The sequence below is a fragment of the Panulirus ornatus genome, chromosome 30 (genome assembly GCF_036320965.1).
Source record: "Panulirus ornatus isolate Po-2019 chromosome 30, ASM3632096v1, whole genome shotgun sequence".
Lineage (NCBI taxonomy): Eukaryota > Metazoa > Arthropoda > Malacostraca > Decapoda > Palinuridae > Panulirus > Panulirus ornatus.
In genome coordinates, this window is record NC_092253.1 from 10,107,501 (window position 1) to 10,115,000 (window position 7,500).

Below are 7,500 nucleotides of genomic sequence, written 5' to 3' on the forward strand. Positions count from 1 at the left end.
CTGTTACTTCTACTTTATGTTACTACTATACTACTACTACTACTATACTACTACTATTACTACTACTACTACTACTACTACTACTACTACTACTAACTACTGTTACTTCTACTTATGTTACTACTACTATACTACTACTACTACTACTGTTACTTCTACTTATGTTACTACTACTACTACTACTACTACTACTACTGTTACTTCTACTTATGTTACTACTACTACTACTACTACTACTACTACTACTACTACTGTTACTTCTACTTATGTTACTACTACTACTACTACTACTACTACTACTACTACTACTACTACTACTATTACTACTACTATTACTACTACTACTACTACTACTACTACTACTACTACTACTGTTACTTCTACTTATGTTACTACTACTACTACTACTACTACTACTACTACTACTGTTTCTTCTACTTGTGTTACTACTACTACTTACTACTACTACTACTACTATACTACTTACTACTACTATTACTACTACTACTACTACTACTACTATTCTACTGTTACTTCTACTTATGTTACTACTACTATACTCTACTACTACTACTACTGTTTCTTCTACTTGTGTTACTACTACTACTACTACTACTACTACTACTATTACTACTACTATTACTACTACTATTACTATACTACTACTACTACTACTACTGTTACTTCTACTTATGTTACTACTACTACTACTACTATTACTACTACTATTACTACTACTACTATACTACTACTACTACTACTACTACTGTTATTCTACTTATGTTACTACTACTACTACTACTACTACTACTACTATATACTACTACTACTACTACTACTACTGTTACTTCTACTTATGTTACTACTACTACTACTACTACTACTACTATTACTACTACTATTACTACTACTACTACTACTACTACTACTACTACTACTACTACTGTTTCTTCTACTTGTGTTACTACTACTACTACTACTATTACTACTACTATTACTACTACTACTACTACTACTACTACTACTACTACTACTACTACTATTACTACTACTATTACTACTACTACTACTACTACTACTACTACTACTACTACTGTTTCTTCTACTTGTGTTACTACTACTACTACTACTATTACTACTACTATTACTACTACTACTACTACTACTACTACTACTACTACTACTACTACTACTACTACTATTACTACTACTACTACTACTACTACTACTACTACTACTACTACTACTACTACTGTTACTTCTACTTATGTTACTACTACTACTACTACTACCACCACTACTACTACTACTACTACTACTACTACTATTACTACTACTACTACTACTACTACTACTACTACTACTACTACTACTACTACTGTTACTTCTACTTATGTTACTACTACTACTACTACTATTACTACTACTATTACTACTACTACTACTACTACTACTACTACTACTACTACTGTTACTTCTACTTATGTTACTACTACTACTACTACTACTACTACTACTACTACTACTACTACTACTGTTACTTCTACTTATGTTACTACTACTACTACTACTACTACTACTACTACTATTACTACTACTATTACTACTACTACTACTACTACTACTACTACTACTACTACTGTTACTTCTACTTATGTTACTACTACTACTACTACTACTACTACTACTACTACTACTACTACTACTACTACTGTTTCTTCTACTTGTGTTACTACTACTACTACTACTATTACTACTACTATTACTACTACTACTACTACTACTACTACTACTACTACTACTGTTACTTCTACTTATGTTACTACTACTACTACTACTATTACTACTACTATTACTACTACTACTACTACTACTACTACTACTACTACTACTACTGTTACTTCTACTTATGTTACTACTACTACTACTACTACTACTACTACTATTACTACTACTACTACTACTACTACAATTACTACTACTAAGAATAAGTCACTATTTGAAGACTGGGTTCTAAGAAGTACTTACGTTCGTAATGGATCAAAAAAGAAAGACAATATACATTGGGGTTTGCGATCGATAGATTGTGGTAGACATAGTCACAGATATGGTTAACCCTCTGGTATGTCCAGAGTTGACATGGTATCAGAAGAAGATAATGGAAGAACTGCTTGTGTTAACGTAGTGGGGTCACGTTTTACTTAGAGCATTACTGGAGAATTGATGGCCGTAATATGAGAGAGAGAGAGAGAGAGAGAGAGAGAGAGAGAGAGAGAGAGAGAGAGAGAGAGAGAGAGAGAGAGAGAGAGAGAGAGAGAGAGAGAGAGCTGGTCCGACATGGTTAATGTTGAGATGACTGGAAACGGGTAAAGACGAAAGAAAAATGGGTGGTGAGCTGATGTCGCGGGAGAGAGGTGCCAGGTTCGATGCCTATTGTAAGAGGTGTGGGTTTTGGGGGTTGGAGGTGGATGGTGGAGATGGAATAGGGTGGTGTGGGTAGAAGTGGGTTGTGTGTGGGTAGAAGTGGGTTGTGTGTGGGTGTGGAAGTGGGTGGTGGTGGGGGTTGAGGTGGGGGATATGTGGTGGATGTGGATGGTGAAGGGGTTGGGGGAAGGAATTGGATAGTGGAGGTGGAAGTGGGTTTTGTGGATGGAAGTGGGATGTGTGGATGGAAGTGGATTGTGTGGGGGTTGAAGTGGGGGATATGTGGTGGATGTGGGTGGTGATGGTGGGGAGTTGAAGTGGGGGATATGTGGTGGATGTGGGTGGTGAAGGGGTGGATGCACTTACATAAGATACACAGACCACACAGACCACCCCTCCAAAGCAAAGTCCTCTCTCTCTCTCTCTCTCTCTCTCTCTCTCTCTCTCTCTCTCTCTCTCTCTCTCTCTCTCAACTCTCTAAACGGGTGAGAGAGGATGTGGTTGATGGCACACAATGCCTTGCCAACCCATTGATCACGCTGATGAAGACTGGCTTGTGTTGCATGTGACGCCCTTGCGACACAAGCCTGTGTTGCATGTGACGCCCTTGCGACACAAGCCTGTGTTGCATGTGACGCCCTTGCGACACAAGCTTGTGTTGCAGGTGATGCCCTAGCAACATGTTCTTCGGGAGGAGAAGACAAATCAAATCAGTATTTCTCACATACATTCTTCAAAGCAAACACCTGATCCACACATCCTCTACCACTTCTGAAACCACACTGCTCTTCCCCAGTCTGATGCTCTGTACATGCCTTCACCCTCTCAATCAATACCCTCCCATATAATTTACCAGGAATACTCAACAAACTTATACCTCTGTAATTTGAGCACTCACTCTTATCCCCTTTGCCTTTGTACAATGGCACTATGCACGCATTCCGCCAATCCTCAGGCACTTCACCATGATCCATACATACACTGAATATTCTTACTAACTAATCAACAACACAATCACCCCCCCCCCTTCTTAATGAATTCAACTGCAATACCAATGACCCAAGCCGCTTTGCCACTTTTCATCTTACGTAAGGCTTTCACCACCTCTTCTCTCTTCCACCAAACCACTCTCCATGACTCTCTCACTTCGCACACCACCTGGACCAAAACATCCTATATCTGCCACTCTGTCATCAAACACATTCAACAATCCTCCAAAATACTCACTCCATTTCCTCCTCACTTCATCACTACCTCTTATCATCCCCCCTCCCGCCCCCCCTCGTCCCTTTCACAGATGTTCCCATTTGTTCTCTTGTATTTCGCACATTATTTACCTACTCCCTACTCCCTACTCCCTAAAGTTTGCTGATACTTGCTCATACCAGCTCTCATTTGCCCTCTTTTTCAACCCCTGCACTTTCCTTTTGAAAGTTGACCTTGCACTCCTTCCCCATAAGTACAGCCCAAACGCCTTTCTTTTTCTTTGATTAGCAACTTTAATTATCTTATATATATATATATATATATATATATATATATATATATATATATATATATATATATATATATATATATACTGAGACGTGTGAGGGAAAGGACATAATCTGGAAGGCTCAAAACACCATCAATGTGATTTAGTATACATATCAGAGTTGGGTTTATCACACGACAGAGACATGCATGCTTAACTCCTTAGGCACGACGGTATGAACCCTGAGCACGACGGGACGGCCGTTGAACACGACGTGGACGGCCCTTGGGTATGAAGACCTGATTCTTTTTTTGAGAGGCTGGTCATGGGTCGTCCCTTCGTGCTCATGGGTCGTCCCTTCGTGCCCATGGGCCATACTGCTCAAGGGTCGTACCTTCGTGCCCATTGGACATGCTGAAGGGCTAATAATCACCTTCCTATATCTCCCCCTCGTGACATGCCCCCAGTACATGCACAACCAGAGAAGCCACGGGCGAGTAAGTGAGCAGGCAAGTAAGTAAGCAGGCAAGTAAGTAAGCAGGTAAGTCAGTAAGCAGGTAAGTAGGGAGATGAAAGTAGGCGGGCGAAGGAAGGGGAGCAGGCAAGACAGGAACACTGAACCAAAGGATCAATCCACAACCTTCTTCAGGAGCGACAGACTTCGTCAGGTGGTTCAGCTCCGGACGAGGCGCCTGGAACGCCCTCCTGGCCAGGAGACCGAGTCCTCCACCAGGGCCTCCTCCTCCTCCTCCACTACCACCACCACCTCCTCCTCCTCCAGCACTTCTACTTCCTCCACTACCACTACTTCCTCCACTTCCACCTCCTCCTCCTTCACCAGCATCTCCACCTCCACCACCACCACCACCTCCATCGCTTTCTTCGTCTTCCTTTTTCGCCTCCGTCTGCCTGAAGACGGGGCCCGGCGTGAGGTTCCCCTTCTGCGCCCTCCGCAGGAGCAGTTGTGCTATTATTTCTTTGGGCGTCGGGTTGCGTACTGGAACAACGAGAGAGAGCCACTTGTCACTACACGCAACATGTAAACATAGGTGTCATCTGCACAAGATATCTTAAAGGCTTTTGAAAATTATTCTTCCTTTTTTTTTGGACCTATTTCAAGAATGAATGTATATATATATATATATATATATCTTAAGGTTTATCTTTTTTCTTTTTCTTGAAGATTTCATTAATGGTTCTTATGATTTTTAGATTTTTTTTGAGGATTTGATTAATGTTTCTTATGATTAATTTATAGATTTTTTTATGAGGATCTGATTAATGTTTCTTATGATTAATTTCTAGTTTTTTTTTTGATGATTTGATTAATGCTTTTTATGATTTTTTTTAAATTCTTTTTTGAAGATTTGATTAATGGTTCATATGCTTTCTATAATTTTTATCATGAAATTTTTTTTGGTTTTTATGCTTTTAGGAGAACAATTTAGAACTGATATCTGGCATATTTGAGAACCAATTTCTTTTTCATCTTTTTTTCTAATATAAGCATTAATGGATATTATTTTTTCTTAAAGTATAAGTGAATATAGACATCGGCTCTAGAAATGCTATAAAGGGGTTAGAAAAAGAGATCAAGCCATACTACATACTAAGAACACAGAATCAAAGTGACATAGAAATAGATTGAACAGAACTGATCCTAAGGCAAGCGGGACTCGACGCGAGTGACTGAAAACTAAAAGGGGAACTCGACATCCACTGCAGGATTTTTAGATTCTGAGGTTTGACCATGTCTTGGTGGCCTGGCCCCGACACTCTGGGTCACGGTGTCGACAAAGGAATCCAACCCGACGGAGAGAGATCAGGATGGGAACTCCAGGATTTGTGGAGGATCACATTCTGCTGGGAGGAGGAGGATGAGGAGGAGGGAAGATCATGAGGAGGATGTGGAGGAGGATCATGAGGAGGAGGAGGAGGGAGGATCATGAGGAGGATGTGGAGGAGGAGGAGGGAGGATCATGAGGAGGATGTGGAGGAGGAGGAGGGAGGATCATGAGGAGGATGTGGAGGAGGAGGAGGGAGGATCATGAGGAGGATGTGGAGGAGGAGGAGGGAGGATCATGAGGAGGATGTGGAGGAGGAGGAGGGAGGATCATGAGGAGGACGAGGATGAGAGAGAGGATCATGAGGAAGATCATGAGGAGGATCATGAGGAGGAGGATGAGAAAGAGGATCACGAGGAGGATCATGAGGAGGACGAGGATGAGAGAGAGGATCATGAGGAGGAGGAGGATGAGAAAGAGGATCATGAGGAGGAGGAGGATGAGGGAGGAGGATCATGAGGAGGAGGAGGATGAGAGAGAGGATCATGAGGAGGAGGAGGATGAGGGAGGAGGATCATGAGGAGGAGGATGAGAGGAGATCATGAGGAAGAGATAATTGCCTTCATTGTGCCCGCCGACTCCCATGCATCGAAATATCCGAAGTGAAGGAAGTGAAGGAAGTGAAGGAAGGAATGGAGACAAGAAAGATGGAGGGAAGCAGATAGATGGAAGATGAAAGCAGTGAGGGAAGCAGAGAGCGTGTTGCCCACCACCCACACAGACATCATAACCTTATTAGCATACAACGAATTAACCCACACAGACACACACGTACAGACACACACATACAGACACACACTTACAGACACACAGTCAATATATGAACCTTTATACAACGAATTAACCCACACAGACACACACGTACAGACACACACGTACAGATACACACGTACATACACAGTGAATATATGAACCTTTATACAACGAATTAACTCACACAGACACACACGTACAGACACACACGTACAGACACACACTTACAGACACACAGTCAATATATGAACCTTTATACAACGAATTAACCCACACAGACACACACGTACAGACACACACGTACAGACGCACACGTACAGATACACACGTACATACACAGTGAATATATGAACCTATATACAACGAATTAACCCACATAGACACACAGTGAATATATAGACCTTTATACAACGAATTAACTCACACAGACAGAGTGAATATATATGAACCTTTATACAACGAATTCATCCACACAAACACATACGTACAGACACACAGTCAGTATATAAACTTTTCCACACCTGGCCAACCACAGGCCGGCACAGCACATTAACAGCCTCCCGAACTATCGTAAGGCCAGGCCCATCACCATCCAATCACAGACTTTATGACTTGTTTTTCCCTAATCACGACCTGAAAGCCTTTGACACTATACCCCGCAATTGGAGGGTGGCACGGGAGCTGGTGCCACGGGCAGTTTGGCCACTGTGTTGGGTTCATTGAAGCTAGCGTAGGTTACTGCAGTTAACCACCTCATTCTGACCGATATGAACGTCACCAATAGATAACAGATAACAGATATCATATCAACCCACGACCTTGTCATCATTTTTTTTATTTTCCCTGAGACGACATGGGCAACTTGGGCCCTAATCAAGGCCATCTCATTAACGCTATATATATGCAGACAGTATGAATTATGTACATGTGTATATATGTATATGTCTGTGTGTGTATATATATGTGTACAATGAGATGTATAGGTATGTATATTTGCGTGTGTGG

The 7,500-nt window shown here is 41.4% G+C and overlaps 1 pseudogene; it reads right to left on the reverse strand.

Moving 5' to 3' along the window:
* Positions 1-7,500, reverse strand: part of LOC139758411 (uncharacterized) — a 141,280-nt pseudogene that overhangs the window by 87,799 nt on the left and 45,981 nt on the right.